General features: G+C 46.2%; 1 long non-coding RNA gene across 1 annotated transcript; it reads left to right on the top strand.

The window, feature by feature from the left end:
• The first annotated feature begins 968 nt into the window (after positions 1 to 968).
• Positions 969 to 11,576, top strand: LOC129334365 (uncharacterized). Its single transcript, XR_008597510.1, has 3 exons — positions 969 to 1,036; positions 5,905 to 5,989; positions 10,184 to 11,576. It is a non-coding gene; the product is annotated as an uncharacterized LOC129334365 (long non-coding RNA).
• The last annotated feature ends 289 nt before the right edge of the window (positions 11,577 to 11,865 follow it).

Genomic DNA, 11,865 nt, shown 5'->3' with positions numbered 1-11,865 from the left:
TTCCGATCTGTACCTTATTTTCATGTCCTTCAAGTTTTGGACTAAAACTTTGTATTTTTTCCGGTCAAGCAACACCGATCTGGGTAGCTCCTTCATGATAATAATCGTCTTGCCATCAACCTCCAATGGGTCTTGAAATTGCTTACTCACAATCATTTCTCTCATGTTTCTGGTCGTAAATTGCACAATCACATCTCTTGGTAGTTTCCTCTGGGTCGCAAATCTTGAGTTTATACGATACACCACGTCTAGAATAGCCACAATTTCCGCCTCCTCCTTCCCCAGGTATTCAGCTAACACCTCAACAATTTGTTCTTGGGCTGTCTTTCCCTCTACCTCCAGCAAGCCACGAAACCTCAGCTGCTTCTCCATATACTTGCTCTCCGCAACAGCCATTCTTCCCCTCATCACCCTCATCTCCGTTCGTTGCGTATCTGAGAGATTCTCCACCGCCTTCTCCACTACATTGACTTTTTGTTGTGCTGCTTGCAAATCACTTTGTATTGTTTCCATTCCCTTCTTAACTTCTGCCAACTCATTTTTTACTGTCTCCTTAACCTCTTTCACCAACTCCTGTTGAACCTTTAACATTTCCAAAAATCTTTTATCCAAATTTTCTATAGCCGTTTGCCACTCTTTCTTCGACATCGTGGGGCTTGACTTGCCTCGCTCCCACGAGTCTGCTCGTTTCCTTAGCTCCGTGGCGCTTGGCTTAATGTCCTTTTAATTTAATTTAAATTTAAATGTCCCGGTTTCATGAAAAAAAAAGCGTTTAAAGTGTCCAAAATGTCGGGCGTCTTTTCTCTATGGTTTTTCTGTAGTTTTTGTAATCCAATATGGCATACTTCCTCTTCTGCTGAAGCCAGTACCCTTCCCTTTTCAAAAATGGCGATTCCCTTCTTCCTGTCTGCTGGTAAGGGCCGTCTCTCTCCAGCAGCTCTATCCCTATTACGCACTTCCTGTTTCCCAGCTCCCCTCAGCAGCTCTCTCGATGGTAGAAACTTTCTCACAGTCTGTTATCTCCTTGCAGCCACAGGTATGAAAAACAATTGTCCAATTTCTCTAATAACTTCGTTTTACTTAGTCCTTTTTCTAATCTGTTTCTTGCCGAGTCTTCCTCTACTTATAATCAATCTGTTGCAGTTTAAAAGTCCACTTTAATACTTCATTACTTTAAGTAATTCCTCCCATTTCAAGAGATAGTGATCTTTACCTTTTCAGACATCTTTCTGGGTTGTAATCACTGCTTCAATCTCAGGATCTCTTTCACCTTCTTTTCCCCCTGTTGAAGCTTGGGCATGTAGGTCTTATGCCAGCCACACTGGCTCCAGGACTGCCGCAGAGATTTAAGCCGACCTGTCTTAGGGTGGGACCTCAAGGGTCGAGAGAGAGTCCGTTGCGTAGGACCCCCCCTCGCCCGAGATCAACGCGCCCTGAGGTACTTGAGCGTTCTGTGCCTGTTCTCCGCCTGAGAACAGTTGGCCGCTGGCTTAATTGCCCCGCCGGCCGCTGAAACGGCAGCCCGGTCAGCTCTGCTCTTAGAGCTGCGTTAGACCTCCATGGATCCCAAACCGGAAGTCAGCTTCCCTCAAGTTTTGATGGGAAACATAGGCATCTTGGTCTTGCAGCTTGGCTCTCCGACTGCTGCCCAATGGACTTTTCAACTGTCACTTGTCCAACATTCCGCGACACTGCCTACATTTCCCATCAAAACTTGAGGGAAGCTGACAAGTGTCCAACCTGTGGCATTCGTCACTTGTAGTTTGGCCCTCAGAGACAACAGCACAAACTAGGGTTGTCAGGTCCCCTTATCCTCCTGGCAGGAGGCTGGAGATCTGCCACTTATCTGAGGTGCTCAACTCGCACATGCGATGAGGCTTGTAGTTGGCCTTGGAGTGCTCCTGTGCTCCACAGCGGCCCGATTTGGCCTGAATCTGGCCTGATTTGGTCCGAATCTAGTCTGATTTGGGCCCAAATGGGGCCACGGCAGCGTGTGGAAGAGCGCTGCATGTCCCGGGAGGAAACCCTGGGAGGCATGTTCCCTGACCCGCTGGCCAGGTAAGCAGGGGCAGGGAGTGGAGGGTGGAAGCAAGGGATCCCCCATCCCCAGCGGGGGACTGGCAACCCTAGCACAAGCTAGCATTGTGTGTGTGCCAGATACAGGCAGAAAGGAATACTTAAAGGTAACATACTGACAATAGCTTATTCTGTAGGGTCACAGATGTGCAATGTAACAGGAGCTGACTTTGCACTAAAGAAGGCGCCATGCACACTAAAATTTCTAACCGCAGCATAACTGTGAACCAATCATATTATAATTAATTACACTGATGTTCTGATGTCAGAGGCAACAGACCTCAGTCTACATATATAAAGACAAATATCCTGACTAAGACATCAATGCTCAGCCCAAACCTCTGGACCTAGAAACATGAAATTTGGGAAGAACATTCCTTTCATGATGTAAACACCCACTAAGAAGGGATTTTAAGAAACTTGCCCCCTAAGGGGGTAAAAAGGGGTCAAATGTGTTTTCCCAAAAGGATACAGCTTCCCTGTGTGGCTGGCAGGCTGCTGTCTGCTTGTGCCCCCGCCCACTGCCAGCTTGGCCACTCTTCCCTGATTGGCTCAGCCTTTCAAGGTCATTTGCATATGCAGGCTGATTGGGCCTCATAACATTCCACACCTCATCCCCCCCTCCGAGACAGTTGGAACACAGAGGTCATTTGCGTATGCAGCCTGATTAGTCCTCACGCCCCACATTTTAAACAGTCTGCAGTTGCTATTGGGAGTCATTGAATGGGGCCTGAGGTCAAATGCACCTCCCAGTCTTCCCCTAAAAGTTCACTAGGGTTGCCAATACCCATAAGTGTTATAACTGGATTTAGTTAAAAGTGAAGCCCAGGTATCAAGCTAGAGGGGTATAATGCCATAGAGTTCACCTTCCTAAACAGCTATTTCTCCAGGGAAACTGGTCTCTGTCACCTGGAGATCAGTTGTAATTCCAGGAGATAGAATTATAGAATCATAGAGTTGGAAGGGGCCATACAGACCTCCAACCCCCTGCCCAGTGCAGGATCAGCCTAAAGCATCTCTGACAAATATTCATCCAGCCTCTTCTTGAAAACTGTCAGTGAGGGGGAGCTCACCACCTCCCAAGGCAGCTGATTCCACTTTTGAACTACTCTGACCGTGAAAAAGTTCTTCCTAATATCCAGCCGGTACATTTCTGCATGTAATTTAAGCCCATTGTTTTGGGTCCTACCCTCTGCTGCCAACTGGAACAGCTCCCTGCCTTCCTCCAAATGACAGCCTTTCAAATACTTAAAGAGAGCAATCATGTCCCCCCTCAATTTCCCCTTCTCCAAACTAAACATTCCCAAGGCCCTCAGCCTTTCCTTGTAGGGCTCAGTCTCTAGACCCCTGATCATCCTCGTCGCTCTCCTCTGCACCCTCTCGATTTTGTCCACATCCTTTTTGAAGTGAGGCCTCCAGAACTGCACACAATACTCCAGGTGCGGCCTGACCAAGGCAGTATATAGAGGGGCTATGACCTCCTGCGATTTCGACGCTATGGCCCCTTGGATACAACCCAGGATTGACTTGGCCTTTTTTGCCACCGCACCACACTGACTGCTCATATTTAGTTTCCAGTCCACTCTTACCCCAAGATCCCTTTCACATAAACTACTGCCCAGAAGTGTATCCCCCGTCCAGTATTTGTGCTTCCCATTTTTGTGGCCCAGATGTAATACTGTGCACTTGTCTTTGTTGAATTGCATCCTATTCACAGATCTCCAGCTACTGCCTGGAGATCGGCAACACTATTGTGCCCAGGTGGAGCCATAATATGAGATTGCTTGTCATGGCTTCCAGGGCCGCTCTTTGACCCCACTGTCCCAGCAATTAAAAAAAAATTGTTCTGCTGCCTGTTTTCTTCCTACAAGTACCATGAGAAAGTGCACAGATCCACCTTCCTCTAAGGCAACTTGCTCTCGCTAACTTCTCCAAACCGGGCCATGTTGCAATGGGTTAGTTCCCTAAAACAGCTCCAATTATAGACCATCATCTCTGTTTTCGACTTAAAAAAAAAAAGCTGAGTAGCAGTGGCTCCTTATGCTGAAAAAACTCAGTATTCAAACCGATGAAGGGAAACGCATGCAAATTGGGGAGGTCTGGGTGGGGGAAAAAAAAAACGAGAAATGCGTTGGCTTGCAAGCTTGGCTGGAGGAAGTCTGCATTGGAGAAAAGGAAGTGATGCAACGGAGATGGGCTTTAGCTCTTTGGGGAAGGGAGTGGAAGGGATGTGATGGGGCAAAACGCTGGGTTAGAATCGAATGGAAGAACGAAAAAGTGGCAGCTTTTAGCCAGTTAACAGCCTGAACTGCAGTTTTTGAAGTCCTTCTGAGTAACTGGAGATGTTTTGACTTCTGCCTAAGGGAAGCAGCTTGGTGGTTTAAATTCATGCTTGCGTGCAGACGGCCCCATGTTCAGTCCCATTTCAAGCATTTTTGGCAGCAGAACTAGGGAAAGAGCTGCCAGAAACTGCCACGTGCAGTCAGAAATTAATAAAGAAGCTTCTGGGTTCAACAGAATTCTTCATCGTGCTGGATGTTAAAGGAAATTTAGAGAGGGGAGGGAAAGAAGTGGCTACCATTTGCAATACCCTTAAAAAGAAAAAGGAGATTTGATATAACACCACTACTCTGTTTTGTTTAACACCAGGCTGAAGAATGCTGTGAAACTCAAAAGCTTGCCATCATGTTTTTTTCTCCTTAGTTAGTCCTAAAAAGGTGTTACCCATCTGAGAGCCCCTTCCCTCCAGCATCTATGAAGGGGGGAAATAGAGGGAGAGTAAACTGTCTGGATCCAGTCCTGCTGAGAGTTCACTCCCTCCAACTTTTAACTACCATTAATAAGATCATGGGGTGTGTTGGGGAGAGGGGGGCACAGCCAAACTTGATGTCTGGGTCCAGCTCCAGCTAAGTGCCACCCTTTTCAGTTTCTGGCTGCAGAGCCTGCTGGAGAGATGGGAAGGCAGTTAACAGTTGGAAAACCTTGTCCTCAATTTTTCTTTTCATTGCTGAGCCATTTTGGATGAAACAGCCAGGCCAAATGGTAATAAAATTTTTGCTAAGATTGTTATTCAATTTTATTTCCTAAATGAATAAATTGGTAACCACGGGAGCCAGGGTGGCGTACTAGTTAGAGTGTTGGACTATGATCTGAGAGGTCAAGTTCGAACCCCTGCCCTGCCAGTCGCACACATAGGGTTGCCAGGTGTCCAGTTTTGGCCCAGACAGTCTGGTATTTTGGGGGACTATCTGGGGAGAAAATCTCCCAAATACCGGACACCTGGCCTGGCCCCACCCTGTCAGTTGCCCAGCCTGGCTGCCCAGCCTCCTGTGGGTGTGCAGTGTTGCTGCCGGGCCGGAAAAGTGGTCTGCCACTCCAGGTGTGTAGGCAGCCGCCTGCATCTCTGCAGTGCTGCCCAGAAGTCACGCCCAGAAATGGGACAGGGTCGGTGTGACATCACTTCCTACAGTGACATCATCATGCCGCTTGAGAGCATGCATGAGCTGTGCACATGCCAAAAAGGTAAGTTTCCCCCCTCTCCCCAGGGTCTGGTATGAGGCCAGACTCCATCTGGCAGCCCCACACACACACTCCACCTAACCTACCTTCTTTCAGATGCCGACCCATTTGTATCACGTGGGTTGTCGTCGTTTACTTTGGCAGCTAGGAAAATACAAACATCCGAAGGGGCTCATTTTTTAATACAAACATTTTTAGACTTGGTTATTTTAGTGGTGACGTTCATGATTTATGTTTCTTTCCTTTTAATTCCCTGTGCTTGTTTGGAATGGCCTTTGGCTACCCAATAAATACTTTTGTATCACACAGGGTGAGGATAAAATGGCGACGAGGAGAATGATTTGAGACGCTTTGGATTCCCATTGGGTGAGGAGAAAAGTGAGGTATAAATAAAGTAAGTAGGTAGGTAAGTCAATAAAACCATCTACTCTGTCTCTCTCAGCCTGTTCAGCCTTACAAGGTTGATGTGAGGATCACAGAATCACAGAGTTGGAAGGGGCCATACAGACCTTCTAGTCCAACCCCCCTGCCCAATGCAGGATGAGCCTAAAGCATCCCTGACAAATATTCATTCAGCCTCTTCTTGAAAACTGCCAGTGAAGGGGAGCTCCCCACCTCCCGAGGCAACTGATTCCACCTTTGAACTACTCTGACCGTGAAAAAGTTCTTCCTAATATCCAGCCAGTACCTTTCTGCATCTAATTTCAGCCCATTGCTTCGGGTCCTACCCTCTGCTGCCAACCGGAACAGCTCCTTGCCCTCCTCCAAATGACAGCCTTTCAAATATTGAAAGAGAGCAATCATATCCCCTCTCAATCTCCTGTTCACCAAACTAAACATTCCCAAGGCCCTCAGCCTTTCCTCATAGGGCTCGGTCTCTAGACCCCTGAACATCCTCGTTGTTCTCCTCTGCACCCTCTCGATTTTGTCCACATCCTTTTTGAAGTGAGGCCTCTAGAACTGCACACAATACTCCAGGTGTGGCCTGACCAAGGCAGTATCGAGAGGGACTATGACCTCCTGCAATTTCGATGCAATGGCCCATTTGATACCACCCAAGACTGAGTTTGCCTTTTTTTGCCACCGCACCACACTGACTGCTCATATTTAGTATACAGTCCACTCTTACCCCAAGATCTCTTTTGCATACACTATCCAGAAATGTATCCCCCATCTGTATTTATGCTTCATGTTTTTGTGGCCCAGATGTAATACTGTGCACTTATCTATGTTGAATTGTATCCTGTTCAGTTTGGTGTGGTGGTTAAGAGCACGGGACTCTATTCTGGAGAGCTGGGTTTGATTCCCCACTCCTCCGCTTGAAGCCAGCTGGGTGACCTTGGGTTAGTCACAGCTCTCTGGAGCTCTCTTAGCCCCATCCACCTCACAGAGTGTTTTGTTGTGGGGATAATAACGGCACACTTTGTAAACCGCTCTGAGTGGGCATTAAGTTGTCCTGAAGGGCAGTATATAAATTGAATGTTGTTGTTGTTGTTGTTATTCACAACTGCCCACTTCAGGTCTTCTTGAATTTTAACTGTATCTTCTTGGGTGTTTGCCACGCCTCCCAATTTGGTATCATCGGCAAATTTAATGAGTAACCCATTTACCCCTTCATCCAGTAACGGATAAGAATATTGAGTATTAAAAATCATTGATATAACAACACACATGCACACTACATAGGCAAACTTGAACTCTTTGGAAGAAGGACAAGATAAAAGGGATAACAGAACGCAGATGATAACCAGCCATTTTTACCCCCAATATGCCAGTCAGAGAAGATGACACTCAGGGGCTTAGTGGATCAAATGGGGTGGTGTAACAGCCCAGTCGCTTTCAACAGGCCAGGAACAGAGGAGAGCAAGGGAGCAGCACGCTAAGAGGTGGCCCGTGTCATCCTGGTGCCTGACACAGAAAATTCAAATTGCATCCCGTGGTCAAAATTCAGCAAAGTCAACAAATGTGTACCTCCAAATCTGGTACCTAAAGAAAATTCAAACTGCAACCTCAGTGGTAAAAATACACTTAGCCGAAATCAGTGCCACTCTGTGTTTTTTAAAAAAACCTGAACTTCCCACACTACTACTGGGTCTTGAACTTGTTTATCTCTAGCTCTGTTGTATCATTGCAACACAAAGCTGTACCATGTGACAGGATGCCAAAGGAAAACATTAGAAATGCCTTTTCCTTTTCACAGTGAGTAATACTTTGTTTATTAAATTGTGAGCACCTCAGTAAAGCTGCCCCATCCCAAAAGCATCGTCCCTGTGGTATTGCAACATGCGTAGCTTCCAGACTAGCTGTTTGGTCTAGAATTACTATGATGATTTTTAATAGAAATTGCAGACAATATTGTTGACAATCTGGTGCACTTCACCATTTTCTATGTTATTGTTCTGTTACTTTCAAAAGACTTGATTTATAGTGGGGGGGAAACACCCTTGAATACTGCTTTTTCCTTTGTAGCCAGCCCAAGCCTCTGCTTGTTATTTTTTAAAAATAATCTTTGCACCATCTGTATTAAAGTCAAAAAGAATAGATCCTTTTAAAAAGTGCTTGCTGCAAGTTTAAAAAAAAATAAAGCACCCTTCTAACAAATAATTTAACAACTGATACATGGATACCGTGAGGCATGAGGGAGAATGCTCAGGGGAAAAAAACAGAAACAGTAACTGGTCTGAAAACAAAGGAATAAAAAAATAAAATTGCAAGTAGATGTGGGATGGGACTTCCAAGCAGACATATACAGGATTTTGGCTCTGGGGATGGATTTTTATAGAATTTAGCACTTCATTAAATGCTACCAGGAACTCTGGTTGCAATTCTGGCAGTCGCTGAATGCGCAAGACTAATCCATGAGCGGCAAAAGGCCACATTCATGCGCACAATCCTGCATACACCTTGATTCGCACAATGAATTTGCTTGGCAAACAAACTGAAAAACTGGGGTGTAATTTGGACCATGATCCAAAGAACGGCAAGATTCAATGTGCACATTAAAGGAGTCTTTGAGATGGCGTTTTTTAATGAAAAAGGAACATCTGCTTGGAAACAAAAGCATTTTGTGATAACAGCATGAGGATCAACATTTTTTAAAAAAAGACAGAGAAGCAAAACCCCAGTGGACATATCAAAATTGCCCATTTAGGGAAGGTACAGTGGGTTCATTGGTAGAAGTCCAGGGGTCATTTTGAAGAAAAAGAGCTGCAGGAACTCATAAGCACAACTCATTAGCATATGCCACGCCCCTTGCCATCACCGGAAGTGTGTCATTGGCATAACCAGGGCTCATTTCGAGGGGGAACGCACAGGAACGCAGTTCTGGTAGTTCCCCCAAGAGGTCACATGTCAGGTGGCCCCACCCACCTGACTCTTGGCCATTTTGGGCCTGTTTCGGCCTGGATTGGGGCTGAAACGGCCCGGATTGGGCCTCTGACGGGTGGTGGATCACTCTCCCGCTCATCAGCAGCCTGATCCTGACCATTATGGGCCCCTTTGCAGCCATTTTCAGCCCCTTTTTGCCATTTTGGGCCCAATTTTGGCCCTGAACGGCCAGGATTAGGTCCAAAACAGCCAGAATAGGTGATGTCAGGGGGTATGGCATATGCAAATCAGTTATACTAATGACACACTTCCGGTGATGGCAAGAGGCGTGGCATATGTTAATGAGTTATGCTAATGAGTTCCTCCAGCTCTTTCTACGAAATGACCCCTGGTCATAACTGATTTGCATATGCCACACCCCCTGACCTCACCTATCCTGGCTGTTTTCCTGGCCATTCAGGGCCAAAATTGAGCCCAAAATGGCAAAAAGGGGCTGAAAATGGCTGAAAAGGGGCCCAAAATGGTCAGAATTGGGCCACTGCTGAGCGAGAGAGTGATCCACCACCTGTAAGAGGCCCGATCCTGGCCGTTTGGGGACCAATCCTGGCTGTTTTAGGCCCAATCCTGGCCATTTTGAGCCCAATCCAGGCCAAAAATGGCCCAAAAGCAGGTGGGCGGGGCCACCTGACGTGTGACCTCTTTGGAGAACTACCTGAATTGCGTTCCTGCACGTTCCCCCTCAAAATGAGCCCTGGGTAGAACATAAACCAGGGTGGTGTCCAGCGAGGTAAGAGTGTTGGATAAGGACTCTCCATTCATCCACAAAGCACATTGGGTGACTTGGGGCCAATCGACCACTCTCACCCTAACCTACCTCATAGGGAATAAAATGGCCTCCCTGATCTTGGAGAAAAGAAGGGATAAAAATAGACAGTAAAAGGCAGACAGCCCCAAGATTGATCCCCGAAATCCCTTGTTGAAGGATACCTCATGTTAGAGAAGTCCTGAAATCTTGCAATTGCTGCCCATCAGAGAGGGAGGGCTGACTCTCGGAAGCTCATACCTGGAACATCTTGTTGGTGCCACTGGACTCAAATCAGAGACGCTGTAAGCTAGAAGGGCCATCGGGGCTATATTGGGGTAGTTTCTCAGGCCCTTAATTTAAATCATTACAAACCTGCCTATGGTAGACAAGCTGTTTTTAAAACATCTGGTGGTATTCATGCCATACCGCTTGTTTGCTTCATATTTTCCCCTGCAGCCCACAGCACAGCCACATGGAGGCAGTCCGGCACTACTCTTGCCGTATCAGTCACACTGCGTTGTGAACTCCAGGTTCCCCAGTGCAGAGCAACAATGGTCGACCAACATCCAAGCAAGACGGCTCGCTCTACAATCTCCCCTCAAACACACAAACCCCAACTAATGCTTATTTTAGTAACTGCTGTGAGGCGACAGCAAAAGGGGACAACAGACCTTGTGCAAATCCGAGAACCTGTCCCAGACGGCTTCTATGGAGAAGCGTGTGAGCAGCAACATGTCCTGGCTACAGCAGGACTAGCAAACACTGTGGGATCAGTTCGAGGAACAGCCGCCTGACCCCCTCATCCCCTCTGCTTGCCCTTTCCCCACTCATCGATGCCAAGAATAAAGCCAGTCTATACAACTAGTTTTATTCTTGACATTGAAGATTGTACTTAGCAAGATTTTGCCTTTTCTTTTGTTGCTGATACTGCAATACTCTTTTTGGTTGTCTTTCCGTTAAGGGATTTTATGACCATTGACCCAAACAGTAAAGAGTCCAGTGGCACCTTTAAGACTAACCAACTTTATTGTAGCACAAGCTTTCGAGAACCACAGCTCTCGTCAGATGTACAATAAAGTTGGTTGTTGTGGGTTTTCCGGGCTGTATCTCTCAGTGTCACAGTATGGAAAAGTGACACTGAGAGATCTCTGTCTTTTGGTGCTACACCTTTGAAGATGCCAGCCACAGCTGCTGGTGAAACGTCAGGAACTACAATGCCAAGACCACGGCAGTACAGCCCGGAAAACCCACAACAACCATCATTCTCCGGTCGTGAAAGCCTTCGACAATACAATAAAGTTGTTAGTCTTAAAGGTGCTACTGGACTCTTTACTATTTTGCGACTACAGACTAACATGGCCAACTCCTCGGGATCTTTACCCAAATATGAGCTCTATTGAAGCAGACCTCTAACACAGAGGGCAGAATCTTTCATAATGGGAACGTTCTTTTCCTTAGACTGCAGGTCACATTGACTCTTTAGTAATAAGGGAATGTCAATAATTCTTTTGTTTTCCTTTTCTTGCAGTCAAGAATTAGCCTTGGAAAAGAGTCTCCCAGGAAGATTCTATACTCATTGCAACAAGTATGGCCCCAGACACTTGACATGTTTATTGTCCCGTCATTCAAACCCATCAGGTGCCATAAATCTCAGAGGCTGTAAATCCCAAAGAATGTATTTGTATAAACTTTGTGCTAACCTTTGATCTTTTATTCTGTAAACTATTCCGCTTTAAGGGTATAGAATAGTCTCCGATGTGATTATTCGGCATGCATGTGCCCTAATGAGGGCGTCTTCCTCTGGGTTTTATTATTAAATAAACGAATAAAGCTCATAGTTCTTTAAGGATCACTATTTGGTGTCTTGATTACTTGAGGGAGTTGGCGGTAAGGGAAATATAATTTGGAAATGGAGGGATTGAACAAAAAATCCCTAACGCTTTTCATGCCTATGCAAAGTACAGAACCCCCTTTTCCCTTCTCCAAGCTGTATCAAGGAAAGGCCCTTTCAAGGCAGAGATAAAGTACTTTACAAGGGGGGGGGGATCCCCACGCGGAAGCAGATCCAAAATCCTTTGTTACACCAAAGATGTGTATCATGTTTGGGAATTCCACAGCTGACAACTCCCCACAGAAAG

This window comes from Eublepharis macularius, chromosome 1, assembly GCF_028583425.1.
Source record: "Eublepharis macularius isolate TG4126 chromosome 1, MPM_Emac_v1.0, whole genome shotgun sequence".
Lineage (NCBI taxonomy): Eukaryota > Metazoa > Chordata > Lepidosauria > Squamata > Eublepharidae > Eublepharis > Eublepharis macularius.
Note: the sequence above shows the minus strand (reverse complement) of the source record. Positions and strands in the feature narration are given on the sequence as shown.